The sequence below is a fragment of the Stomoxys calcitrans genome, chromosome 5 (genome assembly GCF_963082655.1).
Source record: "Stomoxys calcitrans chromosome 5, idStoCalc2.1, whole genome shotgun sequence".
NCBI lineage: Eukaryota > Metazoa > Arthropoda > Insecta > Diptera > Muscidae > Stomoxys > Stomoxys calcitrans.
Genome location: NC_081556.1, coordinates 22,831,501 through 22,841,988, shown reverse-complemented (window position 1 = coordinate 22,841,988; position 10,488 = coordinate 22,831,501).

Genomic DNA, 10,488 nt, shown 5'->3' with positions numbered 1-10,488 from the left:
CACCATGGAGCGCATTTGTCGAGTTCTTTTCCCGACATCTCTTCATAGGCAAAAAAGGATATAAGAAAAGATTTGCTCTGCTATTAGAGCGATATTAAGATATGATCCAGTTTGGACCACAATTAAATTATATTGGGTTGCCCAAAAAGTAATTGCGGATTTTTCAAATAGTCGGCGTTGACAAATTTTTTCACAGCTTGTGACTCTGTAATTGCATTCTTTCTTCTGTCAGTTATCAGCTGTTACTTTTAGCTTGCTTTAGAAAAAAAGTGTAAAAAAAGTATATTTAATTAAAGTTCACTCTAAGTTTTATTAAAAATGCAAGTACTTTCTTTTAAAAAATCCGCAATTACTTTTTGGGCAACCCAATATGTTGGAGACCTGTGTAAAATGTCAGCCAATTCGAATAAGAATTACGCCCTTTGGGGGCTCAAGAAGTAAAATAGAAAGATCGATTTATATGGGAGCTGTATCGGGCTATAGACCGATTCAGACCACAATAAACACGTATGTTGATGGTCATGGGAGGATCCGTCGTACAAAATTTCAGGCAAATCGGATAATAATTGCGACCTCTAGAGGCTCAAGAAGTCAAGATCCCAGATCGGTTTATATGGCAGCTATATCAGGTTATGAACCGATTTGAACCTTATTTGACACAGTTGTTCAAAGTAAGAATAAAATACGTCATGCAAAATTTCAACCAAATCGGATAGGAATTGCGCCCTCTAGAGGCTCAAGAAGTCAATACCCAAGATCGGTTTATATGACAGCTATATCAGGTTTTATACCGATTTGAACCATACATGGCGCTGTTGTTGGATATTAAAGCGAAATACTTCGTGCAAAAATTCATTCAAATCGGATAAGAATTGGGCCCTCTAGAAGCTCAAGAAGTCTAGACCCAAGATCGGTTTATGTGACAGCTATATCAGGTTATGAACCGATTTGAACCATACTTGGCACAGTTGTTGGATATCAAAGCGAAATACTTTGTGCAAAAATTCATTCAAATCGGATAAGAATTGGGCCCTGTAGAGGCTCAAGAAGTCAAGACCTAAGATCGGTTTATATGGCAGCTATATCAAAACATGGACCGATATGGCCCATTTATATTTTGGGTCTGTGCGAACATAGCCAACGTATAAGCGTCGTCGTCGTCGCCTTCGGCGTCCTCGTCGTCGGACTATGTGACCCCCCGACCTCTCCCGTACGGCAATTTATGCAACGACAGCACCCTAGCCCTACTATTGCCAGGCCAGTGCCGAGATGTAAAGGGTGATTTTTTGAGGTTAGGATTTTCATGCATTAGTATTTGACAGATCACGTGGGATTTCAGACATGGTGTCAAAGAGAAAGATGCTCAGTATGCTTTGACATTTTATCATGAATAGACTTACTAACGAGCAACGCTTGCAAATCATTGAATTTTATTACCAAAATCAGTGTTCGGTTCGAAATGTGTTCATTCACCGTTCAGCGATGAGGCTCATTTCTGGTTGAATGGCTACGTAAATAAGCAAAATTGCCGCATTTGGAGTGAAGAGCAACCAGAAGCCGTTCAAGAACTGCCCATGCATCCCGAAAAATGCACTGTTTGGTGTGGTTTGTACGCTGGTGGAATCATTGGACCGTATTTTTTCAAAGATGCTGTTGGACGCAACGTTACGGTGAATGAACACATTTCGAACCGAACACTGATTTTGGTAATAAAATTCAATGATTTGCAAGCGTTGCTCGTTAGTAAGTCTATTCATGATGAAATGTCAAAGCATACTGAGCATCTTTCTCTTTGACACCATGTCTGAAATCCCACGTGATCTGTCAAATACTAATGCATGAAAATCCTAACCTCAAAAAAATCACCCTTTATATCGCTTTTGCAGTTAAACTGCAACGGACTTCGTGGCAAGGTCGATGAGATTGTGGACTTTGTGAGTCGGAAGGGCATATTGGTCGCAGCGATCTAGGAGACAAAGCTGACCAACACCTGCAGCTTGCACAGTTGTCACGGTTACAATGTGCTACGTAAGGATCGCTCAAGGAATGGAGATGGAGGATTGACCTTCATAATGCACCATTCCGTGCAATATAGACCTATCTCGCCTGTGCATGGCGCTAGTGACCGCTACATGGAATGCATGGGGATAGCAGTCAATTCCGGTACGGCCGAGATAGAGCTATATAACGTGTACATACCGCCGGTTGGTAGGTGTGTCCCGATTAGTGGCCAGACCTACAATCCAGACATAAGTGGGTTGCTATCTGACCATAATCGTCTGGTTCTAGGGAACTTTAATGCGCATCACACGACATGGTATTCTCCCCTAGGTAACGACCAGCATGGCATAGATTTGGCAGAGCAGATTGAAAGCTCCACTTTTTGTGCGGTAAATGTGGATGCCCCCATTAGGATTACGAGGAGGTGCAGCAGCTCGCCAGACATCTCCATTGCATCCCCTGATCTCCTGAGTGACGTATCCTGGCAAGCCGTCATCTCTTTGGGGTCAGACCACCTGCCAAAAATTCTCACCATCGACCGACCACCCGACCTCATAACCTCTGAGCGCCGGACGTTTATCAATCATAAGAAGGCCGATTGGACTGGCTTCAGAGAGTATACCAATCGCCGCTTCAGTGAACTGCCACCCCCTTCTGTGGCAGTTCGCTGAATTTCCGAGAGGAAATTCCGAGACATCATTAATGCAGCAGCCGCTCGCTTTTTACCAGCCGGTCGAATACCCCAAGTGCGTCCCAATTTCCCGGCGCAAGCAGCAGTACTCGCAGATGAGCGTGATGGGATTCGTGCTATGGACGCTGGTAGCCCCAGAATCAGCGAGCTGAATCTAGAAATAAACAGGGTAGTCAACGAACATAAGTGGAATTTGTGGCTGGAACATTTGGAGCACTGTAACTTAGGCACCGGTGTAGCCAAATTGTGGTCTACTGTTAAGTCACTCTCGTACCCCCGGTAGACGGGATGACAGGACCTCAGTCACTTTTGGCGAAATAACCGTGACTGATCCAAAGAGATGCGCCAGGTTGTTCAACCGTCAATTTATTGTGTATCCCCGAGAGAGACAGGGCAAGGAGGAGAGCCATTCGCTGTATTCGTGGTCTCCGAGCCGAATCTCTACATTGATGTTGAAGCCCCGACGGAATCTTTACATAAATGTTGAAGAATCTGGATTCACCTGGAGTTGAGTATCTTACCACTGTCCTCAACCTGTCTTTGAACACTCTTATAGTTCCCGATATCTGGAAAATGGGCAGAATGATCCCGCTACTGAAGCCTGAGAAAGACCCGAGTTTAGGGGAGTCGTACAGACCGATCTCCTTCGCTTGAGGCACTATTCCTCCCCAGCCTCGTTGGAGATTTTCCATTCGCGCAGCATCAGCATGGATTTCGAAGATTGCACAGCACAAGACGCTTGAGGCATTAGTCCTCCCGAGCCTCGTAGGATGTCTAAAACTGCATAGCTCAACAACAGCTTTGCATGCCATCACCACACACATTTGCACTGGACCTATCGAAGGCATTCGAAGGCATTGAGGACATCGCCAACACGTCCCTCCAGCCAGGTCTGAAACAATGGGTCGCGAATTATCTGTGTGGTCGCCAGTCATTTGTGGAATTAGGGATAAGAAGTCGAAGCACCGTAGAGTGAAACAAGGAGTTCCCCAAGGTGGTGTGATAACTCCGGCTTTGTTTAACCTCTACGTATACTCCATTTCACCCCCTCCAGATGGCATAGAGGTCGTATCATATGCGGACGATTGTACGATCATGGCATCAGGCTCCCACCTATTGATTACAGGTTGAACGTCTACCTCAACGAACTTGCCTCATATTTCGCTGCAAAAAATCTGAAGATATCCGCCACCAAATCTTCAGCCACATTGTTCACTACAAATACTAAGCTGACTGTAATGGTCAATGGAGAAATTATTCCGACCATCAAGTGTCCCAAAATACTTGGCGTCGCATTTGGAGCCTATGGGTTGCCCGTTGAACTATTTATGACAGGTTGAACGTCTACCTCAATGAATTTGCCTCATATTTCGCTGCAAAAAATCTGAAGATATCCGCCACCAAATCTTCAGTCACATTGTTCACTACAAATACTGAGCTGACTGTAATGGTCAATGGAGAAATTATTCCGACCATCAAGTGTCCCAAAATACTTGGCGTCGCATTCGGAGCCTATGGGTTGCCCGCTGAACTATTTATGACCGGAGGCGTTACGCTGATACGGCATATGCATCAACTTGTCTGTGCAATCTGGCTAGAAGAACGCATACTCGATGATTGAAACCACAGCATACTATGTCCCGTACACAAAAATGGAGACAAGGCAGAAAGTGCAAACTACAGAGGAATAAGTCTCCTCCCCATTGCATATAAGATACTCTCGAGCGTACTGTGTGAAGCATTAAAACTAAAAGTCAATGAGATAATTTGGCCCTATCAATGCGGCTTTAGGCCTGGTGAATCCACCCTAGACCAGATATTCACACTGCGCCAAATCCTAGAAAAGACCCGAGAAGGACCTACCCCCTCTTTATTGACTATAAAGCTGCCTTCGATACTGCTTTACGTTCAAAGGTATTTCAAGCCATGTCTGAGTTTGGTATCGCTGCAAAATTAATACGGCTCTGCAGGACGACACTTGCTGATACGCGTTCCTCAGTAAGAATAGGAAAGAATCTCTCCGAACCATTTAATACCAAACGAGGTTTCAGACAAGGAGACAGCCTGTCGTGTGATCTCTTCAATATCCTGCTGGAGAAGATTATACGAGATGCAGATATGATTAGATATGACACACTAATCACAAGAGAACACATGCTACTCGCCTATGCTGACGACATCGATATCATAGGTCGGTCACCGGAAGTATTAACTGCAGCCTTTGAAAGAATCGAAAGAGAGTCGGTGAAAATGGGGCTGGCAGTAAATGGAGATAAGACGAAATGGATGGTTTCAACTCCCAAAAAAGCCTTGCACAACCAAGCAGATAAAGAAAATGGAGAAAGTTTGGAACTACAACTTTGAGATAGTCAGCAACTTTATCTACCTCGGCACCGCCGTAACCGAAACGAATGGCACCAGTTTTGAGAAAAAGTGAAGAATAATACTGGCAAACAGATGCTACTTTGGACTAAGTAAGTAGTTTAGAAACAAGGACACCTCTCGACAGACGAAGATCACACTGTACAAGACACTATACAAGACACTATACAAGACGCTGACACAACCCGTGCTGTTATATGGTTCTAAAGCATGGGTACTTGTGAAAGCAGATGAGGCAGTGCCTGGAGTATTTGAGAGAAAGATTCTGGACCAGTTTGCGTTAATGGCTTAGTAGCTGGCCTCTCATCCACCAGAGTAAAGCTGGGGACAAGGTATTTCAGTCTCCGACTAACCTCAAATCCACAGCCAAATTCATGCCTTGTGTTATGGCAGCTATATCACAGTTCGTTACCGTTTGGTGTTGTAGTGACGCCATTCCCAGTCCATCGCACTTCCTGTAAGGCGGTAATATCTGCCTTATACCTTTCTAATACATGCACCTTCACTATAAAGAGTGCGGACATTCCAGATGCAGATCCGCAAAGCATGGTCCTTTTTTCGTTTGCGGGGGGTCGTTAACGTTGGGGGGTTCGTTTTTATTATTCTTTTGTTTCTCATAGTAGTTCCCAGTTTTCCGGGGGCGGGTTACTGGCCATGCGCCCCAACGGCATGGGTTTTGTGGGATTGCCAGCCGCCCCCAACCTGGGAACAGACGTTGATGTTGGCCATTGGTTATTTGAAGGCGCCAATAACTCGCCTTGTCATCTCGAGTATCATTGGCACTCAGTATTTAATTAAGAGTCAGTGCCACCTGACTCCTCACTGAGACTCTCCTCTCGAGAATCGCTGACTGCCCGTGGCCGGATTTGCAGCTATTCCGCATAAAAACGGAGCTTTCCACCATCCGCAACCTGTGGACGTGCCCGGTAGCTTTCAGCTAAGCTTCCCGTGATAACGATGGGCACCACCCAAGTCGGAGCTCAAAGTTCTAGCCTGTGTGGCGCCTATAGTCATCCCGTATCGTCCCGGTCCAGCTATTGGGTTGCCCAAAAAGTAATTGCGGATTTTTCATATAGTCGGCGTTGATAAATTTTTTCACAGCTTGTGACTCTGTAATTGCATTCTTTCTTCTGTCAGTTATCAGCTGTTACTTTTAGCTTGATTTAGAAAAAAAGTGTAAAAAAGTATATTTGATTAAAGTTCATTCTAAGTTTTATTAAAAATGCATTTACTTTCTTTTAAAAAATCCGCAATTACTTTTTGGGCAACCAATAGTTTCGTATAAAATTTTAGCAGAATCCATGATGTTGGGTTCCCAAGATTCGGCCCGGCCGAACTTAGAACTCTTTTAGTTGTTTCATACTGATACCGAAAATAAATGTGCGAATTTCTGCCAACTTGCATATAATTTTGTAATTGTCTAGAAGTAATACAATAATGCTTTTTCTTACAACCCAAGTAATATAATTTAAGCATCTCATTGCATTTAACTTTTTTTTGATTTCCAAATGATTTATTTCTTAGATTGTGCAATTGTTATGGCTCTTTAATCCATTATCTGTTAAACTAAATGCTCCAATTACCATTTTAATTTAAAAAATTTGCTATTCTTTTTCCTTAAACGCAGAACTTGCTAAACCATAAAAATCCCTAGGCGAACTCTTAAAATATAAGTAATCTCTATTTTATCAAAAGAGAAAAATAAAAAAACAATCATACAAAAAGTAGACAATCACGATTTTTCCTTGGAAATATGCAACAATCTACAAAGTTAACATTTTTGTAATTTTGTGCAAACAAAACATTTATGGCTTTTATTTGGTAAATATATTTCTTCAGCAAAACAAAAAACATGAAACATAAAAATCATGTTACCTGCTGCCGCTGCTGTAGCTCTTTTGATATCCAAGATGATATGGCATAAAATATAGGTGTAAAATAACAAGCCCGAGATGCAGATGAAGTCTGAGTGTTATAAGTTTTGCAAAATGTTAAGCGCCAGACAAAACAGTTTTTGTACAAACAAAAAAAAACTGAAAACTGAAATACGAATCTTCAAGGACATCAGTTAAAATATTTAACAAGGAACTTGCTCCATTCCAAAAAGAACGCACACACACACACATAGGGTATTTAAACGAAATACTAGGAATGGAATCCTACCATGTTTTGTTTAATTAAGATTTCCCATAAATTTAGTAGTTATTGCCAATGGTTCCTACTGATGAGGTGTTGTTGAACATTTTGTTCTGCCATGAATAATTATGGTGAATGGTAACTTAATTCATTTTCACTCTACATCATAGGATAAAAGGTTAACTAAATACGCTATTCTGTTTATAGCTCATGGAAATATGGACACGATATTTGCTTTTATGTTTCTCTATATTGGCAGGAGGACTTGAGAATATTCTTATTCGAAAACCTTGGGTGAATTGGGTATGGATTTAAACTACTTAATGCTGCGGGGAACCTAAGACATAGACCTGCCCGTAAAAAAAAATAAAACGTTTTGGAAATTTTTGCTACAAACAAAATAATTGTAACACCAAGTTTTGCTTTTATTATAACCGTCTAACGTTTCGGTTCAACACATCAAACGTTAGTCATAAACGTAGTATTATTGAACTTAACTAACTTTGTTTATTGTAAACTCTTTAGCAGCTTCGTCTACGGTAAAACGACTTTCCTTTTTGTTGTAAAACAAAAACTCTTTAATTGTAACAGTACTTCGATAGCCGCAAACGATTATTGGCTTACTGAACCAAAAAATATTCTCTTTTGTCTCTCCTACTTGAGAGAAAGAAAGAGTATTTGAGCCTATAGACCAGTGGTTGGCAAAAATACTCATTGCATTGCACATTACTTTGTACGTACACAAGAAAAAAATCCCAAGTAGACCCATAGGCTAGCAAATAATTGCAATTGTGCGCTCGTCACTAGTATAGATACATTCTCATACACAAGATTATTATTTTTTTTGTTTTGACTGAACAAAGAGAAGGCAGAATATTGAGCAGCTCCGACGAGTGCGGATGGCAAACTTTAAAAACGAAAATTTTTAAACATTCGGTAGAAAAATGCTGGTATGTAAAATGACAAAAATCATTAGAACAACACACAAATGGCTACCAGGTACGAGAAATCAACAATAATTTCTAAGGAACATAGCATAACAAATACAGCAGATCATAATACAAAGCCAAAAAGAGATGTGCGAAAGTGAAAGGCTTTTTAAACCCTACACTACTACTGTGGTACAGGGTATTATAACTTAGTGCATTTGTGTACATCGATAAGTATACCGCCCGACTCAAAATCACTTTCTGATTCGATTTAGCTATGTCCGTCTGCCTGTCCATGTTAATTTGTGTACAAAGTACAGGTCGCAATTTTCATCCGATCGTATTAAAATTTCATCAAAATTGGATGAAAAATGCTCTTTCTATAGGCACAATACTCTATATCGGGAGATCGGTCTATATGGTAGATATATCCAAATATGATGTGATCTGGACCACATTTCACAAGAACGGATAGGGGTCTTCCAGAACCCACTGTTTCAAATTTCATCGAAATCGGATGAACAATGCTTCATTTATTGTCTGAACACTCTATATCGGGGGATCGGTCTATATGGCAGCTATATCCAAATATGGTACGATCTAGACGATATTCAACAAAAAGGTGTAGATGGGTACCAAATCTCACTGTTCTAAATTTTATCAAAATAGGATGAAAAATACTTTTATGGGGTCACCAACATATATCTGGAGATTGGTCCATATGACAGCTATATCCAAATATGATCCGATCTCAACCGGATTTTACAAGAATGGGTAGGGGTATACTAGAACTCACTGTGCCAATCGAAATCGGGTAGAAAATGGATCTTTTATGGCCTTAATATCCGTTTCATAGGAATGGGTGAGAGTCTACCAAAACTCACTGTGCCAATTTTCATCGAAATCAGGTAATAAATGGATCTTTTATGGCCTTAATATCCTATATCGGGTGGTCGATGTTTAGGGCAGCTATATCCAAATATGGTCCGATCAGGGCCACACAATAAATCTACCAGAACTCTCTGTGCCAAATTTCATCGAAATAAGATGGAAAATGAGGAACTAATTGCCTCAACACTTTGAGTCTGTAGATGGGTCTATATAGCGGCTATATATTTAGAACTATAGTCCGATTTTATAAGATCGGGAAGTCAGTTTTAGATACAAGGAATAAGAAATTAAAAAAAAGTATTTGCAAAATAGTTTCACTTACCAAAATATCTGAAAATTTATAAATACCCAAAAAAAGGTATTTATTGGGTATTTAGCCGGTAGAAACCCATCTGTACCCATTTGTAATTCCCATCGAACTACTTCAATACGAAGTATCTGTGGAAAATTTCGAGCAGATACTCGTATGTTTTCCACTGACATCCGCCTTCTTATTCCTGACGTAAGGATGTTCATCAGAAATACAAGACTTTCTCAGAATTCACACCCGTTCGTGATTGATTAGCCACCTGACCGTACTACATAGGTAATTGCTTTTTCGCCCGCCCTATTCGTATGTGGAATCGACTTTCGGCTTATGTTTTCCTACCGGCTATCCAGTAATTTAAGAGGAATGTCAATGTTTACTACTCCCCCTTTCCTCCCTCCCTCTTCCAACTTTCCATCTGCAACACAATGCATCTGCTTATAGAGGGAACCTCCCCTGCGGAACCTGGCTGAATAAAAACAGGTAAAATTCACTGAAACAGTCCTTCGCGACCTAGTCGGCTACATAGAGGATTCTCTCGCTGTCAAGGAATACACGATGGAAGCATTTCTTTTCATTGAAGGTGCTTTCAGTTATCTAAAATCGACGTGGATCATGAAGGAGGGGCAGTATCTAGGCAATAATTCTACCGTAAGAAAATTTATTAACAATTTACTTACTAAAATATGCAGCCCTGAGATCTGTAGATCTACAGAGATGGGTTAGCAAAGGGAAAGTTCAAGGATGTGAACTGGCTACTCTACTTTGGAATATAGCCATTAATAATAAATTGTTTTATCTGGAGGAGAAAGGTGTAAAAGTGGATTCGTGTGCAGATGGTACTCATAGAAGGAAGCCCTATGTATGACATCGAAGTGGCCTACAGAAAGTGGAATAGGCGTAGGTCCATCTCAAACAGAAGTTGTTATTTTCAGCAGGAGATACAAGTTAACCACGGTGGCACCTGCCTTCTTGGGAGGAGAGAATGTTCTATTCACAGAAAGCCGAAAATGTCTGGTTGTTTTGCTGACTGACTTCAACTCAAACATTTTGGAAAGAGCAAGAAAGGCAACTCTTGTCCTATATACCTGCAAAAGAGCCATTGGCAAAAGTTGGGGGGCTTAAATCGAGCGTCATGCACTGGGTATACA